Consider the following 22,461-nt stretch of genomic DNA (forward strand, 5'->3'; position numbering starts at 1 on the left):
GCCGAACATTTGGAGGAGTTGGAAAGCAAGAATCACTAGATATTCACATGGTTTCGAAACACTTCGATTCCATCTATCAAACTTCAGTTCGATCGCCTAAATACTACAAAGGAAGCCATGGATCTTCTTGCTAGTCGTTATTTCACATTAGAGATTGCTCATCAATATCAACTATTAAGGAACTTACATCGCATGCATCAGAAGACAAGTTAGTCTATTAATGACTTTCTTTCTTCCATGCATGTTATATGGGATCAGCTAGTTTTGTCTAAACCAACATGGGTTTCGACTACTAATGCTCGTAAGTTTGCTGAATATCGTGACCGTATGCGGGTTGTGCAATTTTTAATGGCTATCAATGATGAGTATGAATCCTTGTGAGCCTCACTTTTGCATTGGGATCCTTTACCTCATTTTGAGGCAGTTGTCTCAGAACCATTAACTAAGGAAACTTGACTTGCGACTTTAAAAACACAACATGCTACTCCACTAGTCTCCACTCCTACAGATGTAGTGCTAGCCACTTCTGGCTTTTCATCATGGTGCAAGCCTTATTGTATGCACTGTCCCCGATCTAGTCATCATGCATCTAACTATTATTAGCTACAATCTAAGCAACCTACAAGAACAAACAACTGATCTTAGTTTAAAGGTCCGCTTGCACGCCACCCATCCACTGTTGTTGCTGGCATACAAGATTCTTATAACTGTTCGTTGTCACACTATCATTAGATGATCTTTGGTCCACAGTTTGTTCCATTCTTCAAGAAACTGGTACTTCTAACCCTTCTGCTCTATCAATCACTCCAGGTACTCCTACTTCATGGTTTTTTGATTCTGCGTGTTGTAATCACAGGACCTTCGATTCCAATCTATTCAAGTCAAAATCATATACTTCACAAATACCTATTATTCACACAGCTCATAACTCTCAGATGCTAGTTAGTCATGCAGGGAATGTTTTAACATCCAAATTGTCCTTACCCAATACATTTATGATTTCCAAACTCTCATTAAACTTGATATCCGTGAATCAGTTATGTGAGCTTGATTTTGACATTCATTTCTCTTCGAATGGTGGTCGTGTGCAGGATCACATGGACAAGACAGACAATTAAGACAAGCCATAAAGTGGGACAATTGTTTGAGCTTGTTTCGTTAAAGCTTTCCAACTCCTTCACCAATTGTGCTACCATAATATCATCTGAAACTTGGCATTCTCGTTTGAGTCATCTATCTTTTTCTCGATTATGTCCTTTTCTTTTAAGTAGTCATCTAGCTACCGTTGACAATAAAACCTTTGATTGTCTACCTTGTAAGTTAGGAAAACATCATGCTTTACCATTCAATATCAGTGAATCTATCTCTTATGCTCCCTTTGATCTAATTCATTTGGATATTTGGGGACCATCTCTTACTCCCAATATGGGAGGATCTCGTTATTTTGTAATTTTTGTTGATGATTATTCATGTTATACATGACTTTACCTTATGAAAAATCAATCCAAACTTACTCATCTTTGGTAATTGTCTTGTCATGATCAAAACACAATTTTCTTGAGATATCAAGGTTATTTGTACTGATAATGCTATGGAATATAGAGATAGAGAGTTCCTTAAAATTCTTTCTCGGAACGGTACTATTATTCATTGTTCTTATCCAGGAACTTCCCAACAAAATGATTGAACAAAACGTAAACATAGGCATATCTTAGATATTGTATGCACTATTTTAATCTTAGCATATTGTCCTGAACAATTTTGGGGGAGGCCTATTATACTATCATATACACTATCAATCATATTCCATCACCTACTATAGGTAATATTTCTCCATACAAGTGCTTGTATGACAGCGTTCCTAATTACAATCTCCTTCGAGTATTTGGTAGTGGATGTTTTGTGCATCTTCTTGCAAATGAATGTACGAAGTTAGAACCTCATGCTCATCTCTATTGCTTCCTTGGATATGGCATTGAGCATAAAGTGTATAGATGTTAGGACCCTGTCTCCAATCAACTTCACGTGTCTCGTCATGTTATCTTCTTAGAACATAAGATGTTCTCATCCTTGCGTTCTTTTGCATTTTCTCCCATTATTCCAATTGTTCACTTTTTCATCAATCCTTATATCAATCTATTTCCTGAGGATGACACTCCTACATCTTCCTCTTTAGAATTGTCCTCTCCTAATCTTGATGCAAGTATCTCTAAAAATCCCACTTCGACAGCTCTTGATATGTCTGTGTTATCCACGGATTCACAACCCTTGGATGTCCTTTCCGTTCATTGTTCCACCCATATAAGTCAACCCTTTGCTCGGTTTCGTGATCTTCACTGTTATTCTACAATTGCCACTTTTCACAAGCCTCGCACATATAGAAAAGCTCATATTAATCCTCTTTGGTAGCAAGCAATGGTAGATGAGTTGCAAGCATTAGAAAAATCTCATACTTGGGATTTAGTTGATTTGCCTCTTGAAAAGTCGGTTATAGGTTGTAAATGGGCATACAAAATCAAAACTAAGATGGTACAGTGGAATGCTACAAAACTAGACTAGTAGCAAAAGGCTTTATCTAGGAGTATGGCATTGACTATGATGAGACATTTGCTCCAATTGCACATCTTAGTTCAATTCGTAGCCTCTTTGCTATTGCAGCTATCAAGTGATGACCTCTATTCCAAATGGATGTAAACAATGCATTCCTTAATAGAGATCTCATTGAATAAGCATATATGGAGCCACCTCCTAGCTGCATTCATACTCTTGGTAAAGTGTGTCATCTACGCCGAGCATTATATGGACTGAAACAAACTCCTCATGCATGGTGTTCCGGGTTCAATTCTACCATGGAATGCCTTGGATTTGCATACAATCCCTATGACAATGCTCTAGTTGTTCAAAGAACATCTCGTGGGAGTCTTCTGCTACTGTTATATGTGGATGACATGGTTATTACTGGTGATAATCACAACGGCATTACAAACCTACAACAGTATTTGAGTCAACAGTCTGAAATGAAAAATCTTGGAAGGCTTAGTTATTTTCTAGGATTGGAGGTTCCGTCATATTCCTTTGGCTATTGTCTTTCTCAAGCGAAATATGCCACTAATCTTCTTTCTAGAGCCAGACTTACTAATAACAAGACTGCTACCACTCCCATTGAGAATAACGCCAAATTTGAGGAAAATAACGAGACTCTTCTTCTAAACCTTACACTTTGTCGATAGTTAGTTGGCAATCTGGTATACCTCACTATTACCCACCTTGACATCACTTATGTTGTTCATATTGCAAGTCAATTTATGATTGCATTGCAGACAATTCACTTTGCTGTTGTTCTTCAAATTCTTTGCTACGTTAAGAGTACCTTATTTTATGGTCTTCACTTTTCTTCTAACTCAACCTTAGAGTTAACGGCTTATCCTAATGCCGATTAGGCTGGTGATCCTCTTGATTATTGCTCTACTATAGGCTATTGCTTCTTCTTAGCGAAGTCCCTTATTTCCCAGCGAAGTAAGAAAAAAAACTACTATTGGTCGATCGAGTACGAAAGCAGAATATCGTGCTCTTGCCGATACAACTTCGGAATTATTATGGTTACGGTAGTTATTAGAAAACATTGGAGTTCATTATAATGGTGGAATGGTCATTGCGACAACCGAAGTGCCATTCAAATAACTCATAATGATATTTTCCATGAGCATACCAAACATGTTGAAATAGATTGCTATTTCATACAATCTCATGTGCTACATGGTGCTCTCGTCTTGTTCCCACCTCATCAATTGATTAGACGGCTGATGTTTTTACTAAGGCACATCCACGTGGGCATTTTCAAGATCTTTTCTCCAAACTCCAATTGACCTCTTCTACGTCACGTTGAGTTTGAGGGGGATATTAGAGATATTTATATTTTCTAATTAACTCTAATTGATTTTATCTGATATTGTAATATTTTATTACTTTAGATAGTTGTCTAGAATAGCCTACAAATAGGCTCTTGTTTCTTCAGTATTATACACATAGAAATATATAGAAATTCTTTTTTCCACTTTATTCTATTATAATTCTATCACCGAATTCTAGTGCCTTGGTCCAATGTGGGTTCGAACAATAACTGAAGATTGCACATTCAAATCTGGTATGAGTCGAGAGTGCCCCTCAGTTTGAGACCGCTGACGTGGTAGTCCTAAGCAAACCAACAAAAATGAGTTAAGGTCTTGAGCAATAATTATTCCCCTAAAATCATTTGGTTAATTTGGTAATATATGAGAAGATATGGTTGGTGACATACCCTTGGAGATTTCTACACAGAGGACAGATAGCAACCCTCTTGAGCCATGGATCGATGCAATGGGCATGGAAGCTATGCTTGCACACCGGAAATGTCCGCAACATGTCCTGCGGTTTGTACTCCGACAAGCATATGGAGCAAGTGTTTTCCCGAGGCATCGGTACTCCATCGTCGCCTATCTGAGTGTTTGGGTATGATTCGATTGCTGCTGTGTCCATACCAGAGATAACAACAGGAGCTTGAGCTCGACCAGTCGGAGACGACCTATCGGTTTGGTCTCGTTGAGCCTGGCGTCGAGCACGGAATTTTCTTATCATGCGGCTGAACCAGAACATAATATAAATGAAACATGGTATGCTGATGACCATGAAGATCCACCGATAGTCGTCTCTTCTGTGCGGACTCCCTACGAGGAGAAGTGACAATTTGAAAAAGAGGTACGTATGTACATATAGATTTGGTTTCTAGTTTTACAAAAGAAAAACACGGTGCAATACTTCATTACGAGGCTTAATAACGTCTAAAGGGTATGGACGTTTGCTAAGTTGACTAGATTGTTTCCATTACGTTCGAGAAAATTATCTCCTAATTTCTCGCTTTCTCTTTCTTTATTTCAGGGTAACTAAACTTTTTCTTTTCTTTCCCTTGCTGACACACTAGAAAAAATTGAAAAGAGAAGCTTAGAGACTGCAGACAAGTACAAAATTCAAAAATTGGGAGTAGCTTTGGAACGGACGAAAAACGTAAGTGTAAGTTTATGTGGTGAAAAAACATATTGATGTGAGTTTATATTACATTTTAATCGATACTATAATTTGCGCAAATGTAAAAACCACACCAACGTTATCTTTTGCTCTTACGTTATTTACCATGTCTAGCTATGACGATATTTGATTCATGTGTACTATCATAGTGTATACCTAGTTTTGCAGTTTGGTAGTATAAGCATATTTAATAAATCAGTCGATAGTAATAACAACTCTCATGACATCAACTAAGCGGTTAAATGTTTGATTTGAATCCAAAAGAGACTAGACTAGAATCACATTGTCTCCTACTTATTTTAACATCGGGTCAACTCAACCACCTTTTACGATGAGTTTTTCCTAATGCACGCAAAATGACAGTTTATACCTATCGGTGAGGAAAAATATAGTCGAAAATTCCAGTAACTCACATTATACGTTATTAATTTGTCTTCTACAGTCTATCCAATCATGAAAAACGACAAATAATTAACTAAACATTTTGTCAGGCGAAAAGGCTCGTACCATGATCGACAGTGCATTTAATTTCCAAAGCCTTCTTCCCCTTGAATCCACACGTACCAAAGCGGGCTGCTCATGATCCACAAGAAGGCTCGATCCACGCCAAAAAAAGGCATATGGGTACGTCAGTACCTCGCCAAACAATGGATTCATGCTATCTACAGTCGGAATCGTCACGGTCCCGTTACGCTGCACCCAATACTCGACAAGCTACTCCTCTGTTGCGGCAAGTCGTCGGGCGTCACGGCCACAACCGAGTAGTTCTGGCCATCCAAGCAAGGCACGAGTTGGGGCATACCAGGATACCACGACGTCTTTGGACATTTGAAGAGCGTCAACTCTGTGTTGTGTTGAACAGTCCAATTGGAACCTGAAAGAGTGAAATCCCGGAGCCTCTTAAGGAGACAACCCTCGGAGTCTCCAAGCTGTATAACTTGTTGAGTGTAATCTATGAATTCTACAATGAATTTCCCCAAAATCGGAAGATTTAGAGTCGTTTGTCTCTGAACATTGCAAGAGAGGTCAAACCCGGGGTACACGAAGCCTTCGTTTGGTTGGGATTGTTTCAGACGGAATGGGAATCACCCCCAAATTCTTCCCAAGATTCTTCAGGGCACGTTTCGGAGAGAGGGAGACAAGATGATCGAGAAGGAAGAAGAAGAAGAAGGCACGTTTCGGAGAGAGGGGAGACAAGATGATCGAGGAAGAAGGGACTAAAACATGAAGACTTACTTATATATGGTCGGTTCTTAGTTTCCGACATCATCGATGACATTTGACTTGGTAATAAGCGAAGGTGGACGGACAATAGCGGACAAGCTGTCATGGAACTGCAAAATTTTGGACTCTCGGATCAAGACCGGCAATTGGCAAAGAGATGGAGAAAAGTCCGGGGACTAAGTCCAAAAGCTAGACTGGTATGTGCTTACGGACGCATTAATAAATACTAGATGATTTTGTTGAAAACTGAAGACGGGATTACATGTGAATGAACAAAAAGATGGAGTGAAGTCGAAAATACCGCAAGACAAAAATGAAAGAGAGAGGTTGAGTAAACTCCTAATAATTTTCATAACCATTATTGCTGGCTGTATAAGTATGAAGTGGAGCCGCTCCTATAATAATTTTGGAAATCTCTAGAGCATTTATGAATTAGGGCCTATTAGTGCAAAACTGTGTTGGACAACAAAATTTGTGGGCTGTATTATGATTGGTAAAAATTATAATTCACAAAAGAAATTCTCGGTTCGCAGAAGTTTCAAATTTGAATAATAGATTCGTGAATTTTATTTCATTCTATGTAGGTCCAATTATATTTAAATGAGTTTAACACGGTATTTTCTTTTCATTTCTTTTCAAAATCTTTTAAAATGTGTTGAGAATTGTTGGATATTTCAATTTTAAAAATTTGAAAGCCATTGTTTTGTGGCAGCTTCTATAGAAGTTTTATGATATTCATGAAAGTCATTATTTTATTAATAGTTTTTGTAACGGCTTATTAACTTCTTGCAATCACTACAAACCCTCGAAAGAAGGAACCAACGATGCAGCTAAGAATCCCTTGCACCAATTCTCTGCACGACTCCTAATTTTGGGAATAAGCAGCATCTCCTCAAAAACCAATCCTCCACATGACGCTGGTCGCTTCAAAGTCCAAATAAGTTGAACAACCTGCTATGCAAGTCGCTCTTACATCCTCGTCGCCCGATACGATTCAGGAAAAATGGTTTCGGTTTTTACAAAGCGACTTCTGTCAAAATCTATTCAAAAAACAAGGATGGAAAGAGTTTTACAAGGGCAGAAGATGCAAGTCCCTTATGGCAACTGTCGAGTACAGGAGCATAGAAGCTACTCTGAAAGACGTAAAATTTTCCGATCTCTCACGCAGTTGGTTTCCTGCACAATGTCACCGCAGCCGCTGACCCTAAACACGAACCTGGATTCTACTCGCTTCTATAGAATCCAGGTTCAGGGAGGACTCTCTCTCTCTCTCTCTGTTTCAGGGAGATTTCTATCCCGATCTAATCTAGATATGGAGATTTTTGCATGTATGTTTTTCGGGGTTTCAATTCCTTCGAATTTTGTTGTTATACAAATCTAGTTTCACAGGAGATCAAAAAAGCTTCGTGAAGTTTTGTTCTCAAAATTTGATATGCGCTTAGTCAATCTTTTTACTCTAAACGGCGATAGTGTTGGGAATACCAAACCTTGGTGTGCACCACCGAAAAGTAAAATTGTAACAATAGGCGGAGTTCTTGGTGTATCCTTATTATTGAAGATGGATTCGGTGTACGTCTGGATTCAGTGTACGTCTGCCGATTTTGATTTGAAGAAGTCACAATTCCACTCTGAGTGTGACCCCTCACTTTATTATGATAATTCATATTGTTATCTGGAGTTTGTTTTATTTTAAAATAGTTTGTCATTTGTCTTGATATATAGTTGGACTATGTTATCCCTCTCCTATTCTTTGTGATAATGAATGAAATGTTACTTTTGATAGGAAAAATAAAATAAAATGCAAGGGCAAAAGCAGGTGCCTCATACTTAAAAAGCGCATAAATTTCCAATTCCGGCGCCATTGTGTTCCTGCAGAATCTCATTGAACGAAACCTGAATTCTGGCGCCATGGTCCAATGTGGATTGGAACAATAACCGAAGATTGCACATTCAAATCGGGTATGGTCGAGAATGCCCCTCAATTTGAGACCGCGGACTTGGTAGTCCTAAGCAAACCAACAAAAATGAGTTAGGGTCTCGAGCAATAACTATTTCCCCAAAATCATGCGGTTAATTTGGTTATATATGATAATGAAGGTTTTTCTATTAACCTTCTTCCCGTTAGCTTAAAAAACTCAATGAGCGACTTTATATTGACGTTAAATTGCATGATGGATAACATTCTAAAAACCAGCGGGAAGATTATGGCCTATCTCTTGCCTGTACCTTACGTAGTATTCTGAAATATTCGTAAAGACTGTCCCAAAAATAAGCGCTAAGTCTTTCTATGAAGAAAAAAGAAAAATCTCATTGGCGATTTGAAAATTGAAAGTCTAGGTTATCAATTCTATTAATGCAACTGAAAAGTCTAGGTCGAAACGGTCATCCTTTCATCATTATATTAAACCTTCAAACCCTAGCAAAAGAAAATTTCACCCAATACCTTCAAGAATACCTAGACCCTACTAGACACTGAATCAAACCAAAATGCGAGACGATTTAATTCGTCTGAATTAATGATTAGGCCAAATTTTAAACCTATCCTGCCGTTGGCCAAAGGAAAAAAAAAATCATATTTTGCCAAATTCGTTCCTACTCACACTTGCATGATAACAAGACAGTTATACGGAGAAGTTATGGCTGGTCACATACCCTTGGGGAGCTCTACACAAGGGACAGATAGCATTCCTCTTGAGCCATGGATCGATGCAATGGGCATGGAAGCTATGCTCGCACGCCGGAATTGTCCGCAACACGTCCTCCGGTTTGTACTCCGACAAGCAAATGGAGCAAGTGTTTTCCTGGGGCATTGGTGCTCCGTTGTCGCCTATCCGAGTCTTTGGGTACGATTCGATTGTAGATGTGTCCATACCAGAGATAACAACAAGGGCTTGAGCTCGATCGGTCGGAGACAACCCATCAGTTTGGTCTTGTTGAGCCTGGCGTCGAGCACGGAATTTTCTGCTCAATTGACTGAACAAGCAGACGATATAAATGAAACATGGTATGCTGATGGCCACGAAGATCCACCGATGGTCGGCTCTTCTGTCTGGACTCCCTATGAAGAGAAGTGACAAAAAAGAGGTACGTATGTACGTATAGATTTGGTTTCTATTTTTACAAAAGATAAACATGGTGCAACACTTCATTACGAGCCTTAATAACGTCTAAAGGGTGTGAACGTTTACCAAGCTGACCAGATTGTGTCCATTACGTTCGAGAAAATTATCTCCTACTTTCTCGCTTTATCTTTCTTTATTTCAGGGTAACTAAACTTCTTCTTTTTTTTTTAGTCCTTTCCCTTGCTGACACACTAGAACAAATTAGAAAGAGAAACTTACCTATTGCAACTTTCCAAAGCATAGGGATTTGAGACAAGTACGAAATTCAAAAATAGGAGTAACTTCTGAACAAACGGAAAACATAAGTGTAAGCATATGTGGTGAAAAAACATACTGATGTGAGTTTATATTACATTTTAATCGATACTATAATTTGCACAAATGTAAGAACCGCACTAACGTTATCTTTTGCTCTTATATTTTTTACCGTGTCTAGCTATGACGACATTTGATTCATGTGTGCTCTATCATAGTGTATACCTAGTTTTGTAGTTTGGTAGTATAAGCATATTTAATAAATCAATCGATAGTAATAACAACTCTCATGATATCAACTAAGCGGTGAAATATTTGATTTGAATTCTACCGAGACTATACTTGAATTACATTGTCTCCTACTTAGATAACATTGGGTCAGCTCAACCACCTTTTTTAATGAGTCTTCCCCTGATGCATTGCAAAATGACAATTTATACCAATCGATGAGGACAAATCTAGTCGAACTTTCGAATAACTCACATTATACTGTTATTAATTTGTCTTCTACATTCTGTCCGATCATGGAAAAAGACTTCAAATTATTAACTAAACATTTTGTCAAAAGAAAAGGCGCGTACCATGATCGACAGTGCATGTAATCTCCAAGCCCTTCTTCCCCTTGAATCCACACGTACCAAAGCCTGCTCCACACGATCCACAAGAAGGCACGGTCCACGCCAAAAGAAAAGCATATGGGTACCTCAGCGCATCGTCAAACAATGGATTCGCGCTATCTACAGTCGGAACCGTCACGGTCCCGTTATCGCTGCACCCAATACTCGACAAGCTACGCCTCTGTTGCGGCAACTCGTCAGACGTCACGGCCACAACCGAGTAGTTCTGGCCATCCAAGCAAGGCACGAGTTGGGGCATACCAAGATACCACGACGTCTTTGGACATTTGAAGAGCGTCAACTCTATGTTGTGTTGAACAGTCCAATTGGAACCTGAAAGAGTGAAATCCTGGAGCCTCTTAAGGAGACAACCCTCGGGGTGGTCTCTAAGCATTATAACTTGTTGAGTGTACTCTATAGTTTCTACAATGAATTCCCCCGAAATCGGAAGATTTAGAGTCGTTTGTCTCTGAGCATTGCAAATGAGATCGAACCCGGAATACGCGCAGCGTTCATTTGGTTGGGATTGTTTTAGACAGAATGGGAATCGTATGGGATCCCCAACTTCGCAAAATTGTTCGGGGCACGTTTCGGGAAGAGGGGAGACAAGATGATCGAGAAGGAGGAAGAAGAAGAAGAAGGCGGAAAAGAGGGAGAGGATTGGCATGTTACTAGCCATTTGGTGTGCCTAAAACAAGTGCTACTCCAAGCGAACAAAAGCATGAAGACTTCTTATATATGCTCGGTTCCTAGTTTCCGATATCATCGATGACATTTGACTCTGTAATAATCGAAGCTGACCGGACAATATTCGGACAAGCTGGCATGAAACTGCAAAATTTTGGACTCTCGGATCAAGACATGCAATTGGCAAAGAGATGGAGAAAAGTCCGAGGACTAAGTCCAAAAGCTGGACTGGTACGCACTTACGTACGCACTAATAAATGCTTGATGAATTTGTCGAACACTGAAGACTGGATTACATGTGAATGAACAAAAAGATAAGAGTAAGGTCGAGAATAGTGCAAGACAACCATGAAAGAGCGAGGTTGAGCAAGCTCTTAATAATTTCCATAACCATTATTGCCGGCTGTATAAGTATGAAGTTGAGCCACTTCTATAAAAATTTTGAAAATCTCTAGAGCATTTATGAATAAACCAGAATGCACAAAGCCTATTAGTGCAAAATCACATTGAACAACAAAATTTGTGGGGCGTAATATGATTTATAAAAATTATAATTCACAAAAGAAATTCTTGGTTTGTAAAGTTTCAACCTTGAATAATAATTTTGTGAATTATATTTCATTCTATCTAGGTCTAGTTCATAGCCCAAACAACACCAATTCCAACACATTACACTTAATTGAATTTAACACGGTATTTATTTTTCAATTCTTTTTAAAACCTTTCAAAATATGTTGAGAATTGTTGGAAATTTCAATTTAAAAATTTGAAGGTCATCGTTTTGTGACGGCTTTTATAGAAGTTATGATAGCCATGAAAGTCATTATTTTGTTAATGGTTTTCGTAACAGATTATTAACTTCTTGCAATCATTATTTTGTCGATATACATCTCATATACACAGAAGTTGTTTGCGTTCTCATCGCACTTGGCACACCAATGTGCAGTATTTTGTTATTCCTCGTCCATATATATAGAGTTCTTTTTGCTTATGGTAAATATCAATATATGTTGGCAAATACCAAAAATTTATTGATTAAAATGAACAGTGACTTTTTATAGGTAACTTATTGGTAACCCATCCATAATTCTTTAAAATTACTCAATTTTTTTATGTTTTGCAAATTAGCAATTTTTTTATCAACTTATTTGCATGTTGTCAACCTTTGGAGTTCACTAATTCGAGTTTAAAATTGCAAACATTATAGAGTGATTCACCAAATTATTTATTATTAAAAACTAACTATTTTGGATTTCCAATTCTTATTCGAGCTAATTACAAGGATCTAATTTGTATGCAGAATTATTATCCAAAAAAAGAAGATAGTTTTTACTAGTAGAAGGTATGAGCTCACACTATAAAAGTTATTCTGTTTTTTTAGCGGTTAGCGTTAGCCTATGTTTGGGTCACCTTCTGCACACTTCGACTGGTCCACTTCAACAATTTAAAAGAGGCACTTTATTATCTTCACAACGATAATCAAGAATAAAAGACAAAAACAGTGGTTCGTGGTGCGATGACATAGATCCATTTATCTGCCACCGCTTATCATGTTTGGTGTTGAAACGATTATGACTCAAATAAAATTCAGTCCTACAAAGTTTATATCATCAAAATCCGAATTCATGTACAATGCCTGTTGAACTTTCCGGCGCCGGCTCTCCTTGAATACATGTACAACAACACTATACATGTACATAAATGAACTCTTACATTTATTTCTAGTCATTTATGAGTCGCCGGTGCCACTTAAGTTGAGCAATGTATTTTATGTGTCACTCACATAGCTAATATGTGAGACTGCACATTGCTCATGTGATATGTTTATTGTCTTATAGTGCTTAAATTTTCGAATCACGCATTCTTAATCGACTTGTTGCATCACATATTAATTTTCTCTCGTATAATCAGCTTATGGAAAATCTTCTCCTTCTCCTTAAGCCTCTCCTTCTCCTTGAGTTAAGACCATGGACTTGGCATACCTGGGCAACCGACAAAAGTTAATTAGGGACTTTGAGAAACGATTTTTATCAATAACAAAGCAAATCCCAAAACTTTTATGTTCGGCATTTTCTTCTCCAAAAGAATGCATTTAATAGCAAATCGACTCCTTTTTATTCTTATATTCCCCATTCTACTGTCCATTTAAACTCCAAAGAGTATATTTTCTGGCCAGAAAACTACATTGTTATTACCCGCAAAATTCGTGCAAGTAATTCCTTTTTGTGTCCAAATAACAAAATAAATCCTAATCTTTTTAACGATCTCAAATATTATCCCAGCCTTATAAATATATCCAAAAAAAAAAATACCCAACTTTTTGAATTTGTTTCAAATCTATCCCAAGTCCTTCGACACCATTTATGAGAGTTAGTACTCCGTTAGATTCTTCCAGAATTTCGAATTTTCTCCTAAAAGAAGTAAGATTTATCTAACTCTTTTATTCAAGGAAGATATTTAAGAGAAAATAATTGAATGAATGTATAATTGAAGAGATGATATTTATTTGGCTTCATATCAACCTTTTTTTTTTTTTTTTTTTTCTTGAAAATATTATAAATTTTTTCGGTATGAAGAAGAATTTAAAAAGTCAGATGGTTCTATGAAATATTGTCTTAATTGCAACGCTCCAAGTACTTAATGATAAAGGCAGCAAAAAGTTATTAGCCATTTGGTTGTCCCTGGGACCGCGGTCCTAATCCTAGCTAATCAAACATAAAACACGACGGCCATTTATCTACGTTTCTTCGGTTATATCCCTTATCATTGTCGACATGGAGAGAATAACAATGTAAGAGAAGTTGGGTGAGAAGCATTTTGAAAAAGGTATCTTAGAATTGCATGGATTGGATGTTTGGATCAAAACAAAAAATGACATTGGAGATCATCATTGGTATAATTAAAAAAATAGGTTGCGGTGGCTAGGAACACGAGAAGTGAAAAGATACCACGCATATTCGCGCCGAAGTCCTTTTTCCCCCCTCTTTTTAGTAAAATAAATGGAGGAATGGAAAACTAGCATCAACAATTCTCTCGGACATTATAATAGGAATTGTGTACCAGCGGTCTCAATGTTCTGTCTAGATCAATGATGGCATCTGAATCAAATAGTAAAAAGTTAGGCAGCTGCCCCCACTCAAATATGGAAAATTTGTCTTTGCTATGTGTACTTGTTTGTCAGTGGTTTATGTAGATGAACCTATTTTATGAAGGGCTTGACCACATTCTCTCAAAGTTCAAAATTGTTGTTGTGTGAAATTGAAGTGTCAGATGCCATCTCCTTCATTTGCGTGTTGTGTCTTGGAGAAGAAACGTATTATCCGTAATATATATATATATATATATATATATATATATATATATATATATATTAGTAAAGCCGTGTATATTACTCCACGTTTATTTTATTTTTGGTACATGTGCTCGTACAGAGGTTGGTTCCCGTTTAATAGGTTTGACCTTCAACCAATTACGCAAATATTTATTCTGATTCTGGTATTGATGTGAACTATAGCTATCTTGTTTTAATTTTGAGTGAGCTCGTAATTGTCGCACGATGGATATAAGTTGGAGTCATGTCAGAGACATCCCCACACTCGGCACAAACGCCAAACCAATACTGCAAATTTTTTTTAGAATTTCCTTACATCGAGGAGGGATTAGAGGATTTGAACTGTTGTGGCCAAAGAGAGCCAGCCACCCCGATGATCTCTAAGCCTATTGCCGACAAAGTGCTTAAAGCATCATTAGGAAGCAACCTCGCAATTACGATTTTGCATCTGGACGAAGGATTCCTGGGATAATACGCTAAAGAATAATCTGTCCGTTATTTGAGCCAAGCAAAGAAGACTCCGCAGCCTAGGGGGGACGTAAAACCTTGTGATGAGTAATTGTTGAATAGTTGTACACGGCAATGATGGATCCTTAATAATAGTGGCGATTCACTTGGAAGTGGTGGTGTGGTATTCATTCCGATCTCAATACGAGTCCGAATAGGCGAGAATTCTTTATGTTTTGAGTTGGTCAAGTACTGTAGAAACCCAACCCAAATTGTTAACATCCTTAGCATCATACCGATAGGGCGAAGACAACCTGGGAATGTGCCATATGGGTCGAAAGTATCCTTCCTAACTTTTGGTATGGACCTAAGAAACGGGCAAATATGAACTAGAGAGCCGTGACCATCAAAAAAACTCAGAGCTAATACAGAGGTTATCAGCTACTATAACTTCTTGTTTTGACCTCTACTATCATGGAAAAAACAATCAATACACTAATTAATTCGCATAACACAAAATATCCGTCGTTTATAAAAACGAACTTCTTTTCTAGACAAGAAGTTTCTTGATCTTCTGAGAGGTACTACTTCATGCGGTCGTCCTACAAGTCATGCAATTCATAATTTTGGGATTGCAACATGCTTTTGAGCAGAGTATAGTGAAATTCAATAAATGGCAATTGCAAACGCTAGGACACCCATCCCAAAAAATGTACCATCGGCATTACTACCGGCCTAACCTATGCTGGCCATTCATTGATGCGAACCCAGAACCACTGTATTTCCCATCTTCTCGCATTTTCTCTACGTAAGCCGAAATTCATCGACAATGCAACTGTTTTTTATCTGGTAATCTCTAGCTGCTTGCATGCTTGCTCATCGCATGACATTCGTGATAGAAATAAACAGTTTCCATTTTGTGGGTAGGAGCGTTTGTGTTTGAAGAAGGAAACGACGGGCTTCTTTTTCTGGTGGTTGAGTACTCATGCTCTAATTTTTTAGTATTATAATTCAACAAGTTGAATAGGAAGATCTGACGCGTCTCTTCTGCGATACTTTTATCGTCAGACTTCTCTGCACAACAACGAATCCGAAGCACGGTCACTTGATTCCAACACTTGGCACAAACTTGCGATCGTGCCCTCAAAACCATCGCACCCACTTTGATCAGGTGAAGCAGAACATAAAGTGCCATTTTGATTAGTTCATGGGAAGAAGAAAGACGTGGAGTCTCTTCAGAGGATGGAGAAAGCGAAGCAATGGAAGGTGGAAGAGCTCAATTGTCTTGGGAAGAGGAATCGATGGAATCGGCCATTCTGATTAGAGACAGAGAGGCGTCAATCCTTGTTGAACTCTATAGTTTACCTTTGTTGGATATATTGTTAATATAATCCAAAATAATATGTCCACATACAAGAACAATAGATGAAAGCACGGTTATTTTGGTCCATACGGGCCAGAGCCCAATAACCCGCATATAAAAACTCTAGAATTCCCCTACGTTGGAGGTCATACTGTTGAGCATTCCAAACTTGACGTCTCTTAGTGTAATACTTCAAACAACGCTTCTTCTCTCAAACCTATAACCTCCAACAATCTTGAAGTATTACATTCGTGTGTTGAATTTGAGCGAGTAAGGTGTCTTCTTGAAGATTTCATCGAGACGAACTCAGAGGTGTAATTTACTTTTGATTTCAATTGTGATATTGGTCGAGATCTGAGTTTGAAGATTCGAGTGACCGAAATCTTTTATTCAAAAACCCAAAAATTATAGCCAATTTTTTAGGGTGAAATCACTTGGGCTTTGTTCTACTCGTCAATACAAATGTTTTGAGTGGTCACTCGTGTCGATTAGAGGTCCGACGGAGAAGTTATGGCACTCGGAAGTTTCCATCTGAATTTCTAGCGAATCTCAACGGCGAAAATTTCCAGCAAATTTCGTCGACAAGGGCAGTCCATCTTAAGGTTTTTGGGTGCTCCAAATCTATTTTTGGGGTTTGTTTTGGCAAATTCCATATCTATAGAGCAGTTTGATCAAGGTTATAGAAGTTATTCGACTTTGTGGCTCTGAGGACTCCAAGATGCACTCTTTCTAACACTTTGCTCTGATTAAAAATGGCAAAGCGTAGTTCCTATGATAATTTTAAAGTTGCAATCATTTGATGTTACTTAATTTCATGGCTGGAAATTACATGTTCAATTCGGCATGAAAAAACGTGACATATTCTATATTGTATTAAGTGATTTTGTATCTACCACTGAAGATGTGGATGAACATCAATGGACCAACGATGAGGATTTTTATAGAGATTACTTGTTGAACTCTTTAAATCCTAATCTGACTATGACTTATAGTGAGTATAAGACAACGAAAGAAATATGAGATCACTTGAATGCTCTGTTCCAAAAATAAGATGGGCTCTCTAAAACTCTCCTAGCAGAGAAATTCTTTGACTATGAATTCAAGTATTACCTCTTAGTTAGTTGAATTTGAGAACATAAGGAACAAGCTGAAAGATGATAACTTTGATATGTCCGATAATCTCTTTGTCGGTCTTGTGTTAAGCAAACTATCAACTGAATGGAGTTCTTTCAAAACTAAAATGCACAGACTGAAGGTATAGATGGGATTAGATGAATTAAAGAGGTATATTCACATTGAGGATCAAAACATTACTAGAAAGAGTTTGGAAGAAGTAGAACAATAAAAGTCAGTTGCCAACTTAATTTCACACTTCAATAAACCTCAGAAAAAATCCAAGTCACCAAAAGGTGAATCCTCTTTACAGTTAGAGGCCAAAAAGACTATCTCTAAAAAGAAGAAGAATAGCAAGTGTCATAATTGTGGAAAGTGGGGTCACTAGACAGTAGAGTGTAAGTTACCAAAGAAGCTAAAAAATGACACACAACAGAATAAGACCAATATACTAATTAGAGGATCTGAGTCTCGAGTCTTCATTGGAATGATGAAGAATGGAAAGGCCAGCGTCTCTTCTGAGTGGTAATTGGATAGTGGCACTACTTGTCATGCTACAAATGACAAGAACTTACTAACTAAGATCACAAAAGTGAAAGACACTGTGGAAAATTGCAATAGTGGTGAGGCAAAGGTGACTCATGCTAGAACTGCAAATTTAGTGCTTTCTTCAAGTAAGTTACTAACTTTGAAACATGTTAGAGTAGTACCTTTACTTAAAAAGATTTTGATATCTATGAGTTTACTTGATAAAGCCGGTATATCTTTTTTAACTATAAATGGTAGAATAACTTTATCTGTTAACTCATATTATTTCGGTTGTACATTCATGGTTAATGGTATGTATAGGTTGAGTTCAAATACTGATAGCATAAACAATGTGAATTTTGCTTTGATTGATCAAAAGTTGCTACACAATAGACTTGGACATGTGAATTACAGGAAAATGCAACATCTAGCTAAAACTCACAATATTCCATTAGATACTTTTATTTGATTTGACAAATGTGAAGTATGTGCACAAGCTAAAATCACTAGAAAACCCTTTAAATTGGTTTTTAAAAGCACACAACTTCTTGAGTTAATACATTCTGACATTTGTGACTTTAGAAATTACATTACTAGAAGTGGTCGGAAGTATCTAATAACATTCATGAACGATTTTTCTAGATATTGTCATGTATATTTGTTGAAATCGAAAGATGAGGCTTTTGAAAAATTTAAGATTTTGGAGTCTAGAGTAGAAAATCAACTCAACTTGAAAATTAAGGGATTTAGGAGTGATAGAGGAGAAGAATATACTATGTTAAGGTTCAAGGAATTTTGTGTTTCAGAAGGTATAATACTTGAAACCACTACTCCTTATTCACCCCAATCAAATAGTGTTACAGAGCGTAAAAATAGAACGTTAACTGAAATGTTAAACTCTATATTACTTATAGTTGGCATGCCTTCCTCCTACTGGGGAGAAGCAGTTCTAACTGCTAATCACATTTTGAATAGGTTCCCGCACTTTAAGTTGTCTATGGCATAAGCGTCCTTGTAGATATAATACTCTTAAGACTCGGGGCTATATTGCTTATGTAAGCATACTAGATCCTAAAAAACCTAAGGTGGGATTTAGAACTATTATTTGTGTATATCTAGGTAGTGTAGAAGATAGTGCTGCAAATAGACTTTTAGATCTATCTACTAACACAATGATAGAATCTAGATGCAGTGTTCTTCGAAAAAAAGTTTCTCAGAGATCAAGACTTGAATGTTTCTGGATCTACAGATATGATTTCAGAATCTCCTGTAGAATCTGAAGCAAAACCTTCTGACACACTCCACAAGGTTGGCTATTGAACCATTTCCAGTTAGAGTATCTATAGGAGAGAGAGTTCCCAAAAGTTTTGGTGAAGACTTTGTTGCTTACCATCTTGAGGATGATCCATTCTCCTATCAAGAAGCAATGAGATCTAGGGAATCGCTATTGTGGGCAGAAGCCATAGATGTTGAAATGAGCTCTCTACTGTAGAACCACACTTGACAGCTAGTAAATTTGATAAAATGGGCTAAAGCTATAGACTGTAAATGGGTGTTGAAGAAGAAACTGAATAGTGATGGATCAATAGCCAGATACAAAACACGTTTAGTAGTTAAAAGCTATAAACATCAGAGTGAAATAGATTATTTTGATGTCTATTCAGTTGTATGTCATCTATCAACTATAAGAATTCTTCTTGCTTTGACATCTATTGAACACTTTGTAGTGCATCAAATGGATGTAAAAACAGCTTTCTTAAATGGTTGTTCAAAAAAAAAAAATGGATGTAAAAACAGCTTTCTTAAATGGTGAGTTAAATGAGGAAATTTACATGGAACAACCGGAATGATATGTTATGAAAAGTACAACCGGAATGATATGTTATGAAAAGTCTTCAGGACAAAGTTGGTAAATTGAACAAATTCTTGTATGGTCTTAAACAAGCACCTAAGATGTAACATCTTAAATTTGACAAAGTGGTAAAGAGATATAGTTTTCAGTCTAGTGATTCAGATAAATACATTTACCATCGTTCTATATCAAATAAGATAGTCATCATTTACTTGTATGTTGATGACATATTAATTCTTGATTCCGATCATTCTATAGTGAGTAACATGAAAGCTACTTTAGCTAAATAATTTGACATGAAAAATCTTGGTATTGCTAATACCATTCTTGGTATAAAAGTAGGTTTTAAACGGCAAGTCATCTCCCTTAACCAGATTTATTATATTGAACATCTACTTTCTTCTTGGGGATAAGATAAGTGTAAACTGAGTGAGACACCATGTGATTATAATAATAGACTGAGTCTTAATGAAGGGACCAGCGTTGATCATTTAAAGTACTCGAAACTGCTTGATAATCTCATGTATGCTATGAGTTGCACTAGACTCGACATAGCTTTTACAGTTGGTATGCTGAGTCGTTTTACTAGTAATCCTAATAAAAAGCATTGGAATGCCCTTGATAGGCTAATGAGATACCTTAGAGGTACTAAAGATTATGCTCTCTATTATTCTGGTTATCCTCTAACTGTGGATGGATATTCTAATGCCTCATGATGCTCAAATGTTGGAAATAGTAAGTCCGCTAATGGATATGTATTCACTTTGGGTGGAGGTACTATTACATGGAAATCCAAACGACAAACTTGTATTGCATTATCGTCTATGGAATTGAAACTTTTTGCTTTAGCCTCGGCCGGCGAAGAGGCCGGGTGGATAAAGAATCTAATTATGGATATTCCTTTGACTCGGCTAAAGATTAATTCTTTAAGTCTATTCTGTAATAATCAAGCAGCTGTCCAAGTCGTCAAAAATGCTCTCTTTAATTCAAAGAGAAGACATGTGAGACTGAGACATGCGTTGTTGAATTATCTGAGAGAACAAAGGGTTATCACCTTGATCGATGTGAAATCAAAAGATAACATAGCCGATACTCTCACCAAAGGTATAACTAAAGATTGATTATTCAAAACAGTTGGGGAAATGGGGTTAAAGACTATATAGGCAAATCTTAATTATCATTTACTTACATTTTAATTGTGCGTTTTGAATTGTCGAATCTTCATTTATTGGCTACAATGATAAGCATAGTTTATATGTTTCATCGATGCTCACAGTTGTTGACTAATTTGAAGAAGGTGAGTTGTCTCATTCCAAACTTGATGCAGATGACTTTAACCTAATTCAAATATTCTATCGGGGAAACATGTGTCATTCCAAACTTGATGATACAATTCAACTAGGTTGGACTATCCTTTTGGTTAAATGATCTCATTTCAAACTTGATGCTAGATTATTTGATTTTAACGAATCGGTAACTATAACATTCCAAGTTAAAACGTAGAAACAGTTGTTTACATAAGAAGCCCGCTGGTCTTGTTCTTAATTGAAACTTGACATTACATGAAGATTATTGTAAGTGATTTGACTATTGGTTTTGTTCTTTGAAACTAGACAGTAGTTATTCTCTTACAAATAAACTTAAGTTGATGGCTCTTTATAATTCACATTGTTTAGGTCTTGTTCATAATATATGAAACTGGATTGATGCTTATGAACATGATATTATGATACTTTATGACATCAATATATGTTCTTCTCTATCTGATAGAATGGTGCTAAGTTTTTATTCAAATGATTGAATTCATGATAATATGAAATTCATATTTGACATTCTATAGGAGATAGTAGAGATGGAGGAGAGCTTAATGAGTGAGATCCTGACCAGGATGATCTACTTGATGAATGAATATATGTCATTTAGAGCGTAGAGCGTCTAGGGACATGACAATTTACCTGCTATTGCCTATAATGGTGGAGTCCATTTACTTGAGACTTGCATTTTGCTATTTCTATTTTGTGAACATTATTATGCATATTTCTTATATTTGTAAGGTCTTTGACTATTTTGACTAGCCTACTTATTCTTGACTATTATGCATATATTGATTGTGAATTGAATCTGAGATTTATTTTAGGATTTGGATGAGTTTAGATTGATTCTAAAACTCCTAATACTTATTTTGATTTGTTGATCTCAAAACAGATTCATGATAAGAATGATTCACTTATTTTAGATTGCAATAGTTTAATACTTTACTGCTGAAAACTTTTTAACTGATCCAAGTTGATTGTCTTGGACTAAATGTGAATGATTCATGTTTATCTGAACATTGCACTGACCACCTTATTGGATTGTGCTATATAGTGAACATAGGAGGAGATTATTGGATATATTATTAATATAATCCAAAATAATATGTTCGCATACAAGCCCAATAGGTAAAAGCACGATTATTTGGGTCCATATGGGCGGAGCCCAATAACTAGCATATAAAAACTCTGGGGTTCCCTACCTTGGGAGGTAACACTGTTGAGCGTTCCAAACTTGACGTCTCTTGGTGTAATACTTCAAGCAACCACTTCTTCTCTCTCAAACCTGTAACCTCCAACAACCTTAAATGAAGTCAAATTAGTAATAAGTGCCATGTGATCTTGCCTCTTGCCCACGTTGGACTTTAATTTTTAGGGAAAAAAGCCACATCGGGCTAAAAAAATCAATAAAAAAGCCACATAGAACTCTTTGTTGGAATATGTCGTTGGTGATTGTTTTTTCACTGATATTGCAATTGAGTGATCGGTCGAAAAATTTTGAAACTAAACTAAGTGTCGAACGAAAACTATGGCATCATCAGTATTTTT

The 22,461-nt window shown here is 36.9% G+C and overlaps 1 non-coding gene across 1 annotated transcript; it reads left to right on the forward strand.

Moving 5' to 3' along the window:
• The first annotated feature begins 15,703 nt into the window (after positions 1-15,703).
• LOC120293051 lies at positions 15,704-15,784 on the forward strand. The gene has a single exon (XR_005550710.1). It is a non-coding gene; the product is annotated as a small nucleolar RNA snoR64a (small nucleolar RNA).
• The last annotated feature ends 6,677 nt before the right edge of the window (positions 15,785-22,461 follow it).

The sequence above is a fragment of the Eucalyptus grandis genome, chromosome 4, assembly GCF_016545825.1.
Source record: "Eucalyptus grandis isolate ANBG69807.140 chromosome 4, ASM1654582v1, whole genome shotgun sequence".
NCBI classification, from domain to species: domain Eukaryota; kingdom Viridiplantae; phylum Streptophyta; class Magnoliopsida; order Myrtales; family Myrtaceae; genus Eucalyptus; species Eucalyptus grandis.